The sequence below is a fragment of the Oryctolagus cuniculus genome, chromosome 11, assembly GCF_051225735.1.
Source record: "Oryctolagus cuniculus isolate XC-2025 breed Fujian yellow rabbit chromosome 11, ASM5122573v1, whole genome shotgun sequence".
In the NCBI taxonomy this organism is placed as follows: Eukaryota; Metazoa; Chordata; class Mammalia; order Lagomorpha; family Leporidae; genus Oryctolagus; species Oryctolagus cuniculus.
Window position 1 is genome coordinate 87,787,649 of NC_142877.1, and position 15,856 is coordinate 87,803,504.

The following is a 15,856-nucleotide window of genomic DNA, read 5'->3' on the forward strand; positions in this document are numbered from 1 at the left end:
ATTTTTAAAATGATCAAGAAATATCCAAAGTAGTCTGATTTTAGCATAATTTTGAGCAATAAATGAGATTCCAACAAGTTTGGATGAATGAGAATAATGTTTCAACCCTGAGGCAGCCTAGACACATGTGGAGAAGGCTGTTTGCCTGCCTGTCTTCCTCCTTCCTTCCCTCTCTTCCTTCTTTCCCGCACCATATTTCTTTCCTCTCTCTCTCTCTCTCTTCTTCTTTAGCTTTCTCCTTCGCTCCTTCCCTTTTTCTTACAGTAAGCATTTTGGGGGCAATAACTATAAATGACACAGAAACTAGGATTAACAATAAAATAAAGAGTCTCTGTCCTCCAGATCATAGAGGCAAAATACAATCCACACAAAGCAATTGTTTTTTGGCTCACTTAGAATGAATATAATGGAGAAATTTTATAAGTAGAAATATGCATTTTTTTTTGACAGGCAGAGTTAGACAGTGAGAGAGAGAGAGAGAGAGAGAGAGAGACAGAGAGAAAGGTCTTCCTTCCATTGGTTCACCCCCCAAATGGCCGCTACGGCCGGTGCGCTGCGCCAATCCGAAGCCTGTAGCCAGGCGCCTCCCCCTGGTCTCCCTTGCAGGTGCAGGGCCCAAGCACCTGGGCCATCCTCCACTGCCTTCCTGGGCCACAGCAGAGAGCTGGACTGGAAGGGCAGCAACTGGGACAGAACCAGTGCCCCTAACCGAGACTAGAATCCAGGGTGCCGGCACTGCAGGCAGAGGATTAGCCAAGAGAGCCACAGTGCTGCCAGAAATATGCATATTTTAAAAAGATGTTTTGTCAAAGTTAGTGTTAATTTTATATCATTGACATATATCAAGAGATCAAAGATTGGGGCTGGTGCTATGGCACAGCAGGTTAACGTCCTGGCCTAAAGCACTGACATCCCATATGGGTGCTGGTTTGAGACCCTGCTGTTCCACTTCCAATCCACCTCGCTGCTATGGCCTGGGAGAGCAGTAGAAGATGGCCCAAGTCCTTGGGGCCCTGCACCTGCGTGGGAGACCTGGAAGAAGCTCCTGTCTCCTGGGTTTGGATTGGTGCAGCTCCAGCCGTTGCGGCCAGTTGGGGAGTGTACCAGTGGACGGAAGACCTCTCTCTCCCTCTCTCTCTCTTTCTCTCTCTCTCTGCCTCTCCTCTCTTTGTGTAACTCTGACTTTCAAATAAATAAATAAATCTTAAAAGAAAGAAATCAAAGATTATAGATTTCCATTGGTCTATTTAGAATGTGAAAAAATTAATAACCAGATGACAAATTGACTTTTACTTGAAATATGTGATTTTTATATGATACAATGAACCTATATTAATTACTATTACTATGCTATGTGATATTCATCATGAAAAGAATGGTTTTGAGACTTTGAGAACTGTGCTGCTGCTAATTTTTCATATGATTTAAATATTTGAAGTTAAACTTGTGAGTACAAGACAAATATGAGACATTTTGTTTGCAACGTAATGAATAACACGATGAAGAAGAGACAGGGAATGATATATAAATACTTCTTAAAATTACACGCATGCAGTAGAAATATTCTTACACGGTAAAAAGCCAATCACTTCTTAATGTAAAAAAATTAGATTTCAATTAATTTAATAACTAAGAAATCAATTCTATTCTCTAGACTTCTTCAAGGCAGTGAAATCTTGTCCTTTTGAAAATATTGCCAGCTATGATTGCTTGCATTTTATAACCAGAAAACAATGCTGACAAAAATAAAAATTATTAACTAAATAAACCTCAAAAATTAAATGGAAACCATCATGAAGATGTATTTCAACATTGTTTCCAATAAATATGCTTTAATTTGTTGTTTTCCCAATTTTATATTGGGCTATGGCCAAAAGTACATTTTCTATAATAAACTGTACTCTTAAAATATGCCCACTTCATAAATTTTGTTTCTATTAAATTTTAAAAGGATTTTCTATATAAATTATTCTAATTACCTAAATTAAGTGTGGAAAATAAAATAAAATTTTGTAATTATGTGGGGAAATTAGTTACACAAAGCAATTCAAAGATGGTGCCCAGAGGAAGTAAGATGGGTGAAATCCAAAGTTGTTTACCACTAAAGCTATTGGCCATGCAACATCAGGGGAGGTAACAAAACTAGTAACACGTGTATAGATATGTGGCTAGTCCTGTAAAAATCGTCCCGGAAAATGAACATTTAAGTGATTGGCTGGTCCTTAGCCCTGCCCCAATGACTCTGTGCAGTTTTGTGCTATAAAAGGCTCGAGTTCTTGCTAGACTTGACTCCCCGCTGTGTCTGGTTGTCTCCGGGATCGGGAGGCTGGGGAACGGGCGAGTGGCGCACTTACCTTTCCTCGGACCCAGTCCATCCTTGTAAGGGTGGACTAAGACCCTGCATAATTATACATTTTATTTCACATAGAATTTCCACAATATTGCTTTTTATAAGATTTATATATTTATTATTTATTTATTTGACAGTCAGAGTTACATACAGAGAGAATGAGAGGCAGAGAGAAAGAAAGAGAGGTCTTCCATCTGCTGGTTTACTCCTTAACTGTCCGCAAAGGCCAGAGCTGCGCTGATCCGAAGCCAGGACCCAGGAGCTTTCTCCATGTCTCCCACATGGGTGCAGGGGCCCAAATACTTGGGCCATCTTCTACTGCTTTCCCAGGACACAGCAGAGAGCTGGATAGGAAGTGGAGCAACTGGGACTCGAACTGATCCATATGGGATGCAGGCACTGCAGGCGGTGACTTTACCCGCTCAGCCACAGTGCAGCCCCACAGTATTGTTTTAACAGATGTATGCTTTATATTTTAGGTTGTTTAGACACCACCATGAAGTGCTTTTTGTCAAGTATAAACTATGGAATTTTATATGAAAATTTAAGATAAAAAGATACTTGATTATAATAGCATTATTCTATTATTTCAAAAAATGCATATAATTGTACGTATATAGGTTTCACAAAATGATGAACATTCTTTTCCAAAACTCTATTTAACATATTTTTTCAGAAAAGAAAAGTGGTAGTGACTTAATTCACCAACAAATCAGCTGTCCTAAAACACATGAATTTTCCATTAATTTCTGCCTGTGTGAAAGGCCACCCAGAGAACACAAGAAAAAGACACTAAACAATACAATTGAACAATAGTAGGAATTTTTAATGAGAAAAAAATAGTAAAGAACATGTTATTTGGATTATTTTTTCAAACATAACCTTGGTGTGTAAATACAATTTAATCTAGGTCTTTTAAACAAAATTGGACATTGTAGTTACATTTCATTATCTTTAAATTTCTTTCCAGTATTGTTAGTCCAGTGGTTTTTAACACTGATCTCAATATGAATCTCCCGTGGGGGTGACAGGGACAAACTACCTCAGTCATCACCTGCTGTCCCCAGGGTTCACATGAATAGGAATGTGGAATCAGAAGCAGTGCCAAGACTGAACTCAGACACCCTGCTTTGGGATGTAGATGTCCAAACCAATGGCTTAATTCCTGTGGGAAAACACCTGTGGAATTTAAAACTATTCATGTTTGAACTTTACTTCCGTAGCCTTTGATCACTAATTTTGTTTGTTTTTTATTTGTGTTTCTATTGTGCAGCATAATGGAGAATAACTGATTTAAACCAATAACAATATTACATACTCATGTCCAATAAGTGCTTCATGAACCAAGATTGGATCATGTCTGGGAATGATTTGTAAGTCCAAGTTGAGTTCTGACCACTGGTGTGTCCTATGAACATCAGGGACTACATGACCACAGATAGATGAAAGTTATAACGTACTGCCCATGAGTGAAGTCCAATAACTATTATGTAATGTGCCCAAGACATAGTAAGACAGCCCTGTTTGCATTTTAAGAAAATACATCTTGGCTGGCGCCGCAGCTCACTAGGCTAATCCTCCGCCTACGGCGCCGGCACACCGGGTTCTAGTCCCGGTTGCTCCTCTTCCAGTCCAGCTCTCTGCTGTGGCCCTGGAAGGCAGTGGAGGATGGACCAAGTGCTTGGGCCCTGCACCTGCATGGGAGACCAGGAGGAAACACCTGGCTCCTGGCTTCGGACTGGTGCAGTGTGCCAGCCTTAGCGGCCATTTGGGGGATGAACCAAAGGAAAAGGAAGACCTTTATCTCTGTCTCTCTCTCACTGTCTAACTCTGCCTGTCAAAAAAAAAAAAAAAAAAATCTGAATTCTTCTTTTATATCCTGGTGCAACGGTTTATTAGAACCAGTTTTGTCAACTCTACAAATTAAGTGTATTAGGGCTTCAGGGCTTCAGGGATATATTTTGGTAAACCAGCCAATCCTCAGGACTTGCTACAACACATAAAAACCACAGAATATTTATCTGACAGCACCCCAGGAAAACTTATCACTCTTATGTACCCCCAGTCAATATTTCTTAGTGTTCTTTGATGACAACACTCTTATATGAGGTTATTTCAAAAAGGTGATTGAAAATGGAATTTAAAAGTATGTTATGTTTAATTTTGTGCAAAAATTGAAATACATACTTTTTTCATAATTTGTATTTTCCATACTATTTTAAACAAACCAATTATAATTCTTTGCATTTTTATTGAGAAGAATATTGTAACTTCTATTGGGATTTGTTAGAGTGTTTTTTAATCATGACTCCAATTCATTCCACTATGGAATTATCATATCATAGAAGGGAATTCAGTCTTATGAAACATGAGGGGGATGTTATCTGAAACTTATAGGAAAAATTTTCTTCACTCTTCTAAAAGACCTTTGGGAGAAGGCAGTTGTCATAGTGATTAAGATGCGATTCATGCACAGGATATCATATCAGAGTGCATGTGTTTGAGTCCTGGCTGAGCTCCTGATTTCTAGCTTTTGTGAAAGGTGTTTAATTAGGACAACTCTGAACCCTGGTCTACCTCTGGATTTCTGGCAGACAATAGTTAGTACAAGCCCACCCAGAAAATATAGTTGGCTCAGGCTCACTATTCTTTATTCAGAATACTTGATATTAGAAGAGTCTCATGATCAATTTGTATTACTTTACAAAGAGAGTATACATACTGCATGCTCTGTGGCAACCTTAGCAGAGCCGAGAATAGCACTGAATTATCAAGTAAAACATCTCTGCCACAAAAGAAAAAAATAATGCGTGGATGGCAGCTTCTTCACAGACACAGTGGTGTATAAGAAGGTACTTCAGAAAGTTTATGGAGATGTATGTTGTGAGAAGAACAATGCACAGATTTCTAATATTTACACCAGAATAAATTTTTCTTTTAATTTAGTTTTCCATGAAATTTTTATGTCCTCATAGACATACATGTACACATACATTCGCACTATATTATAAGGACCATAAATAGCTTTTGTTGCTAAATTAGTCATAAACCAATTCCAGTTTATGAATTTCAGATTTATGAGTAAGTGTTATGGACCTGTTTAGGACTCTTAGAAGATTCTACTACTCTTCTCATTCTATTTTGTCTTTACATTTTTATCTTAGATTGTGATACTAGAGATAACAATGTATTACAAACAAATGTAGGGACACTCAGTTCTATTGGACATTTCAAAATTATTTTATTAATTTTTAAAGATTGATTTATTCATTTGAAAGACAGAGGGGAAGGAACAGAGAGAGAGATAGAGAGAGAGAAAGAGAAAAACACATAGAAATCTTCGATTGCTGGTCACTCTCCAAATGCCTGCATCAGCCTGAACTCGTCCAAGTGAAAACCAGGAACCAAAAACTCCATCTGGGTCTCCCACATGGGTGGCAAGAACCCACGTATCCTGAATCAAATTAGATACTCCAATATGGAATGTGGCCATCCGCAAAGGTGACTCAACCTAGTGCAGCACAATCAGTACAATGTTCACCCCAATTTTGTCAATTTTTATTTTTTAATGCTTAACTTACTTATTTTCTATTACCTTAGAGAGGGAGAGAGAACACTTCCATCTATTGGTTCACTCCTGAAATGCTCACATCAGCCAGGGCTGATCTAGTTTGAAGTCCAAGACCCCATCCAGATCTTCCATTTGGGTTGCAGGGACCCAGGCATTTGAGGCATCACCTGCTGCCTCCAAGGATGCTTTAGCAAGAAGCTAGATTAGAAGCAGAGGAGCTGGGACTTCAATCAGCACTCCAACATGGGATACAGGTGTCCTTAGCAGTGACTTAACCTGCTGCACCACAAGTGTAGCATGTGGTTGCCTTCAATTCTGGTAATTTTTAAAGTACCATTTCTTCAATTTATTTTTTTACTAAGGTCAAATTGACTCATGAGCAGTTGGGAAAAATGCAATCTAATACTTACTCATCAAAATGTTCACTCAGCAATGATTCAGTCATCAGACAAAAGTGGACCTATTAAGAGTGTAAAACTAATGATCATTGAATGCTTTCAAATAAGTAGGTCAAATACAAATATCATCCAGAAATTACATCTAATTAAAGCTTGCATGAAATAGTCATCAAGTTCGTGAAAGACTTCCTTTAATAATTTGCTTTTCTTTCTTGTCATATTTCTCAGTCTTTATTGTTCAGAAATTAATATTCATTCTAAAGCCATTCACATTTGGAAAATAGAAAACTCAGAAGTGGCACAGTTCTCTCTAACACAGGATACACTAAACATATATCAAAATTTTCTTTCCAGGTTTTCTAAAGTGCATATGTTTATATTTGGTGTTATGTAAGCTTCTGAAATATTTTTTTAAAAAAGATTTATTTTTATTTTTTGAAAAGCAGAGTTATATATATATATATAGAGAGAGAGAGAGAGAGAGAGATAAATCTTCGATTTGCTGGTTCACTCCCCAGATGGCCAGAAGCTTCTTATAGATACCCTACATGGGCACAGGGGCCCAAGCACTTGCGCCATATTCCATTACTTTCCCAGACACATTATCAGGGGGCTGGATCGGGAGTGGAGCACCTGGGTCTCCAGCGAGCACCCATATGGGATATCAACATCTCAGGCAACCTGCTATGCCATGAAGCTGGCCACTTAAATATCTGAATCACAATTAAAACCCACGACGATCCTTGAGTATATTTTGTTATGTTTTAATCTCTGTATTTTTCTACCACAAATAACAATGCATAAGAGTCACTCGAACCAGTTTGTTTGTTTGTTTGTTTGTTGTTTATTCAGCTGACTGAAGAGGTTTGGGTGGCATTTTACCTGCAGTCATAACTACTTCCAATTCATTGGATATTCTGTAGAGATTTTCAAATCAACAAAGTCAAAACTGAGGACAATTTCCCCCAAAGATAATTGTTGTGGGCATTTGGGTAGTAAACCAGTGATGGAAGATATTGTCTCATCCCCTACCCCCAATATTCAGCCTTCCAAATAAATAAATAAATCTTTAAATAAAAAGATTGTAGGAATACAAAGTTTATAAAGCCATATTTAATTGTAAAAGACATTTACCATGAATGATGAAAACACAAGATGGGATGGAGATAGCTAAATATAAGTATTTTCAATTTATACCAAAATCACTGTAATTTCACTTTCTGTCCTTACTAGTTTTTATGTCTTACTCAATTATGATGTTTGATAGGTCCATAAGATATCCCTTTTAAACACTCCAGTTCTTTGTTTTTTGTTTACATAAGACGAAAAGGAGACCCTGAGATTCTCTTAATTCCTTCATAACTCCTTTTGTGTTCTCTTGAAGTCTTCAGGCTCTGTAAGCTCTTAAACTCTGTTTACTTTTCTTCCTCACATCCATGTCATACTTATGAAGCATGTTAAGCACTTATTAGTGTTGCACAAATTTTGTCTTCAGTTTTGACTCTTAGGAGCCTTAGATTCTTATATCATGTCCTTCATATTGTTTATACTTGTTTCTGAGCAAGTCCTAGAGAGCATCACGCTACATTCTAATCTGTAAGGTATTATCTAATCATTCAGATTGTGTGCCTTGTCTGTTCTGTTTATTTGGTAGTTCTCAGGATAAACGTATTGCACTACTTTGATAAAAAACATTTCTAGGTATTTTATTATATTGGAAGAAATTATAATTTGAATTATTTTATTCAGTTCATAATTTTCAATGTAGTCTATATGAGCAAAATTGATCTTTGTATTTTAATCGTGTATCTTGACATCATGAAGAACTCACTTACTAAATCCAATAGCATTTGGGGAATACCTACAGGTTTTCTATATTTAAGATTATGTAATTTACAAGTATAGAGTATTTTACTTTTTTGTTTTTAGTTTGGAAACTTTCTGCTTCTGTTTGTCCCCAATTATATCATATATACAATGCAATGTGGAATAGAAGCCCCTAGTGAAAAATTTTATTTTTTAATCTTAGAAGGCAAGGATTTATTCTGTTTTCACGAAGTATTATTTTAACTTTGTAGTTTTCATAGATGCCCTTTGTCAGTTTTGCATTTGAAGTTGAGTTTTTTTTCAGGTTCATGACATTTCAGTCTGTTCTCAGTTTATTGTTTTCTCATGACAGTGTTAGGTCAAATAAAGACCATTCTTACAATGGGGCTTCCCAAGGAGCTACCAGACAGGTCAAATTGACTAATATTTAGGGTCAGTGATTTTTTGAGGTGCTCCAAAATTGATCTCCTTTTTGTACTGATCACTTGGCTTTTGGTTATACCAGCTGTCATTGTGAAGTCACTGGTTTTTAAAGCTACCATGAGTATGGGGAGAAGGCAAGCAAAAACCCTAAAGCTCATTGCTTTTGCCAAGATTCTATCATTTTTCTTGATAAAGTACTCCAGAATGTTTTAAGCTTTTGGCTATTTTGAAGAGTTCTGAAAAATTTGTTGTAACTATTATTGACAGTTATTTTCATGAGTTCTTAAGGAAGGTTGGACTTCTTTAGCCCTTACTGAACCATTCCAGAAATACCTTATTGAATTCATTTTGAAGGACTGACTTCCAATCTTTTTCTCTACTTTTCCTCCACTGATCATTCTACGTAAACACAGCTGTTACCCTCTTACCTCAGATGGCTACTATCTTTGGTAAAAATTTGGACAACACAAAAATATTTTATTAGTTACTGAGGTTAGTTACAAATACTCTTTCAATATCATGGCGTTAGATGTGCTAGAATAGATATTATTTTAGTTTGCATTGGCATGGAAAAACAAATTGCTTCTCTTTGATGTTTTGAGGGAGGAAAGAGCTAAGATAAATGAGGAGAGCTGATTGTGAGAAGGCATATACAAGTCAAAACTTAAATAACAGGTTGCTAATTTCTAGGTCTAAAGAGTAAAACAAAACCTTATAAGTTGTCATCATAGTACCATTTCTTCCTGAGGCTTTTGACAATGAGTGTGGAATTTTGTAGAAGGAGCTATTCTGAATCATCGAGAATAGGTGGTCAGAGTCTACCTACTGAATAACAACATGATCTACAAAGTTATACAGCTGTAGTAGTAATAAGACTAGGAAGACAATTATACTCAGGAATGAATAAAAGCTTTCCTCAAAGAAAGCCTGAGATTAGGATGAAAATAAATGATAATAAATTAGGCATTAATCAACATAACTAATGTCAGCTTCTGCAACAGACAAACCTCACATTTTAGAGGTTTAAAACAAAAGATTTATTTCTCTTCCACATCATAGAGAATGTAGTTCAGGCTGTTCCACTACAAGAATAAGTTATTATGAAGGTAGTTTCCTTTGTGCAACTCAGCTTTTGAATTATTTTGAGCTGCCCAGAGAAGGAAAAAAAAGAATAAATGAAAAAGTACTACACATCCTTAGCTGTTTTAAATCAGTCATCTGTAACTTCTCCTCTGTTCCTAATACGCTGATGATAAATTACCATCTGTACCCAGCTAAATATGTGGAATCTTTGAAATATGGAAGAAGGAATGGATATTTGATGACTACAATTTCTTCCAAGCCTTCACAGCCTATCAAACCAAACAACCAACACCAAAGGTAATTCTTGTATTGCATTCCTGACTCAGTGTTCCAAATTCCATTTAATCATTTCTAACAAGTAATGTTAGACCCCAGTGTGTGTTACTTGTTAAAGTTAGGTTCATTGATGAGAAATCTGTCAAGTGATTATTTAAAAACACAGATGTTAATGAAAGCATTGTGGCATAGTGCATTGAGCTACCACCTGCAGCCCTGGCATCCCATGTGGGTTCCGATTCTGATCAGGCCCCCTGCTGGTGTACATAGGAAAGCAGAGGAAAATGCCCCAGGTGCTTGTGTCTCTACACTCACAGGGAGACCCCAGGGAAGCTACTGGCTTCTGGCTTTGGCCTGGCCCAGCCCTGGCCATTGTGGCTATTTCGGAAGTGAACCAGTGGATGGAAGACCTCTCTCTGTCTCTGTCTCTCTCTCTCTCTCTCTTCCACTCTCTCTCTGTAACTCTACCTTTCAAATAAATAAAATTAATCTTAAAAAACACAAATGTTGCAAAACGGATTGGCATTTTCTTTACAGTTAAAGATATACTTGTCATATGAACTGTAATTCTCAGGTGTTACTGAAGGGAAATGAAAATTTATGTTCACACAAAAATGTGAATGTAATATCTGTATCTATAGTGGTGGTGATGATTATCATGTGTGTCAATGTGGCTAGACTACGGCGCTCAATTGTTTAGAAAAACATCAACTAGGTACAACTGCAGTTATTTTTAGACATCAGTAACTTAAAAATGCACATTTCATAAAGATCATCAAATTCTGTACATATTGAATAAAGCATATTAGTCTCCATGCATAATGTACGTGGGCCTTGTTCAGTTGGTTGAACATCCTGAGAGCAAAGACATCTGCTTAAAGGAAAGGAATCCTGCCTCTCATCTGCCATCATACTCAAGACCTCAGACTAAACTCCTGCCAGAATGGTCAGCCTTCCAGTCTACCCAGAAGCCTTTCAGACTTTTCATTCCCTACAATCATACAAGATGACCCCTTAAAATAAATCTCTCTCTTTCTCTCTCTCTCTCTCTCTCTCTCTCTCTCTCTCTCTTATTCTTTCTGTCTGGCTTTTTGTTGTATCCTATTGATCATATCATTTGTCTGATTAGAACCTTCATTGCCTAGAGAATAAAATCAAAACCTCAGTTTAGCTGGTTAACTCCATTTTCTACTACTCTGTATCTAGCCATTCAGGCTCCAGTAATAAACACAGAAGAAGGTTTTGCAAGTGGCATGTGTAGTTTCATGACTCTCTGGACCTTTATTCATGTTTTTCCCAGTGACTAAAACATGACTCATACTTTCTTTCAGCTGACTAACCTTGACTCATCCGTAAAGACCAGTTCTAGCATCATCTCCTCTAGGATAACTTTTACAAAACCCATATTTTCCAAACTGTCCACCTGCTATGCACTCTATAGCACTCGGTGGCCAACTCTGCCATCTCTTCCCATTATTGCATTTCTAGACTGTACTAATTGTCTACTGCTGCATAATAACTTACTGCCAAATCTTAAGAGCTTGAAACAACAAGTTTATTACTGAATACTTCTGTAAATCAGGAATCCAGCACAGCTCCACGATCCAAGGTCTCTTTTCAAGTTGCGATCGCTGCATCCATCTAGAGCTTCTGTCATCTCAAGCTGATTGGAGAAGAATCTCCTTCCAAGCCCACTCACATTGCTGGTAGCAGTCTTTATGTCCTCACTGGCTGTTTATTGGAGACCCCAATTTCTTGCTATAATGTTATCTCCATAGCAGTACATGGCACTTGTATCCTCTAGAAACAGCCAGAGAAAATAGCACAGACGTAAATACTCTTAGAAGGGATTTCTAGTGACTTCTACTGTGCCCATTCTTTTTCAAGAGTCACTGGATACAGCCTGAAGACTCAATGAAGGGAATCACACACATAGTGAATACTTGGAAGGGGATTGGTAACCAGCAGAGACCATCACAAGGTCTATTGCCCTTGCTTAGTCAATTTAGTGCAGGGATCTTTTTTTTTTTTTAACAGCACTTCTCAAAATGTAGTACAGATAATAGTTTTGAATAAAGACATGTCTTCTTTACTTTTATATTTCCATCCTCCAGTGTGCCGCAGTCTCAGCATATAGTATAAGTTCAATCAGTATTTTCTGAACTAAGCTAAACTCATCTTCGTTTCATGAACCTTTCATTGAAACCAGCCTTTCTTTTTTTTTTTACTTTTTGAAAAAAAATGTATTTAAGTTATACAAGTTTCATGTATTTCATTTATACAGATTTAGGAACATAGTGATACTTCCCACCCATGCTCCAACCCTCATCCTCCTCCCTCTCCCATTTCCACTCTTAATTTTTACAAGGATCTACTTTAAGTTTATTTAATGATTGTAAAGTTAACCCTATACTAAGTCAAAGAGTTAAAAGAAATAGTATGAAGAGGGGCTTGCACCATGGCACAGTAGGTTAATCTTCTGCCTGTGGCACCAGCATCCGATATGGGTGCAGGTTCTAGTCCTGGCTGCCCCTCTTCCAAACAAGCTCTCTGCTAAGGCCTGGGAAAGCAGTGGAGGATGGTCCAAGTCCTTGGGCCCCTGCACCCGCTTGGGAGACCAGGGGAAGCACCTGGATCCTGGCTTCGGATCGGCGCAGCTCCGGCCGTTGTGGCCATCCGGGGAGTGAACCAACAGAAGGAAGAGCTTTCTCTCTGTCTCTCCCTCTCACTGTCTAACTCTACCTCTCAAATAAATAAATAAAATCTTTAAAAAATAGTATGAAGAAAAAAATACTGTTCCTCAAGTGAAGAGACAAGGGCTGTAAACAATCATTGAATCTCAAAATGGCCATTTCATTCCAATACATTACATTTTAGATACTCTATTAGTTACCTTGGATCAGGGAAAATATGATATCTGTCTTTCTGGGACTGGATTATTTAAAAAAGTATAATGGTTTCCAGTTGCATCCATTTTGTTGCAAAAGACAGGACTTCTTTTTCTTTTTTTTAACAGCTAAGTAGTATTCTATAGTGTATATATACAACATTTCTTTTTCCAGTCAACAGTTGATGGACCTCTGGGTTGATTTCATTCTTAGCTGTTGTGAATTGAGCTGCAATGAACGTGTAGGTATGGATAACTCTTCCATATGCTGATTTGCTTTGGTTTGGGTAAATTCCCAGGAGTGGGATGGCTGGATCATATGATGGGTCTATATTCAGATTTCTGAGGAATCTCCATAGTGTCTTCCAGGCAGCTGCACCAGTGTACATTCCCACCAACAGTGGACCAGGGTACCTTTTCCCCTACGTCCTTGGAATCAGCCTTTTAAACCTACCAACCCTGAGAACACAATGGTCATATATAAATATATTCCACCCTTGTTTTAACATTATTTAAGTTTTCTGATGACTTTCAGATTTTCATACTTTCCAATATTTTCTTCTCAGGTGAATTGTTATTTCATTGAGAACAGAAGTAGTCCTTGCAACCATATTTATATCATTTGGAAGGACATATGTTATGGTATGCAGTTTTATGATTTCATGGTAAAGGATTGTAAAGCATTACTTAATACTAAGTTGTATTATGAAAACTGAATGTACTTATTTTTCCTTATGGCTATTATAATCCCTTTAAAATGACATGGCACCATTCAACAGCATTTTCCACTTTAGGACAATGTATATTAATCCAATTAAACTAATGAAGTCTTACTGTGCTGCAAAATTAATAGTGAATTTCAAGTGCAAAATAGTCAATATGTACAAAAAAGCACACTTACTAACTCAATCCCTGCCAAATCATGCAAAAAAATAAAAATTTCAGTAAAAGCAGTAAATAATTCTTAAACTTATTTATGAAAATATAGCTTACTTGTACATTTGCTATCTGAATCAAGACCCCTTTTTTAAGCCAAATTCAAAATATGACTGATAAAACTAGTATTTCAAAGTGGGACTGTCTTATTAATTATTAGTGCATGGACACTATTGACATAAGCCAGTTGCAAATATCTAAACTTTTTGTTGGCTTAAGATTTGCTTTCATTAAGCTGTCTAAAATTAGTCAACAGTGCTCATGAAACCACTGTATTTATTCACACCAAACAGAACTGAATGGACAGGCTTTTTCTTCTCAGTCACTAATTACCAAAACTTAAAAAAAAATCCACTATATATAATTTGAATTTTTCTACTTAAGTTGCTTTATGAACATAATTATATATTCAATTTTACTCTATAAGAAAAGTAATAGAAAACTGAATATAACTTAAAAATGAGAAAAAGTAAAATAATATTTTAGGCTTTTTAATCTCCCTTATTAATACTTCAAATTTTTATTATACAATAATAACTTCAATATTGTGTAAATACACTTTATTCTTCCTTATTCTTCTAAAACTATAGACTGATTTAGGTTCAGGTAAGTTCTTGCTATATTCTCTGAGTCAGGTTATTCAAAAGATTATTTTCTTTATATAACATGACATTAACAAATAGCTTCAATAAGCACTGATTCTTTATGTTTAACTGATTCGGAGATTCTAATGAGTTCAAATTTCATCACTGCATTAAGAAATTTTTGTTAACTTGAGCTTAATTTTACTATTGATACACATCTGAACTCTAGTCAGGGATCATGCTTCTTTTCCCTCACTTTGCTGTTCCTGTCATTTACCGTGGTGACTGGCATGAAAAATTCATCTGTGAAGACCTTAAGTGCATTAGTTTATGCTAGACTAATTATTAATATAATAATCAGTTATCTGCTTTGCTTACGTTATGTTTCACTCTTTATCCCGTTAGTTAGCTAAAGGTAGTTTTTCCGACTCCAAATTCCCTTTACCTTCTGCCCTAACCTGAAACTTGGTATCTACTTTATAATCTCATAATCATGAACCACAAATGTTCTGTGTAATACAGAAATAGCTCCCATGCATATACTATTTACCATGTGTAGGCTCTGAACTTTACATAAATTAACTCACTGAATCCTCCATAACTCTGTAAGGTTGCAATTTTTAATATGTCCATTTCACAGATATAGGAACTGAGGCACCTAGAGACTGATGAGGTACCCACAGTCACACAACTAGCAAATAGTATTGGTGAAATTTTAATTCAGCCAATTGGACTCCAGAATTGTATTTTAATACAGCATTCTAGCTATTGTATGTTATGCTGTGTCTACTATGTCATGTAAAAATGATGACTTACTTTCATAGTCAACTTAGATCTTATTGGTATAATAAGAGCTTTTCCTCAGAGAAATACCTACAGATATAAAAAAATTATGCTTGTTTTTCAACTAGATTATCGATTTTTAGAGTTTTATTTATTTATTTGAGAGGCAGAGACACTCAGAGAGGAAGGCAGAGAGAAAGAAAAACACACACTGAGAGACAGAGAGAAACAGAGAGCTTCCATTTACTGCTTTATTTCCCAAATGTCCATAGTGGCTAGAACTGGGCTGTCCAAACTCAGCACCTGGGAACTGTATGTCTGCCATGTGTGTGGCAATGATCCAGGAAGTTGAGATGACACTCTGCCTCCTAGAGTCTGCATTAACAGGAAGCTGGAATCAGGGGCTGGAGCCAGGAATGGATCTCAGGTACTCTGATGAGAGATGTGACCATCTTCATTGGTATGTAAAGCACTCCAGTGCCTATATTTTACTGTATTATTTTTCTTTTATGACATATGGAATCAGGTCCAGTTTAAAATTTTTGATTCGCTCCACATTTTGACTATGTTCCTTTCAAAAGTTACTTATTTTTGCCTCTGTAGTACAATTGTTTCACCTATTACATAGCTGACTTGCATGACTGCTGTTAAGAAAACAAATAAGGGGCCAGCGCCATGGCTCACTTGGCTAATCCTCTGCCTGCGCGGCGCTGGCATCCCATATGGGCACCGGGTTCT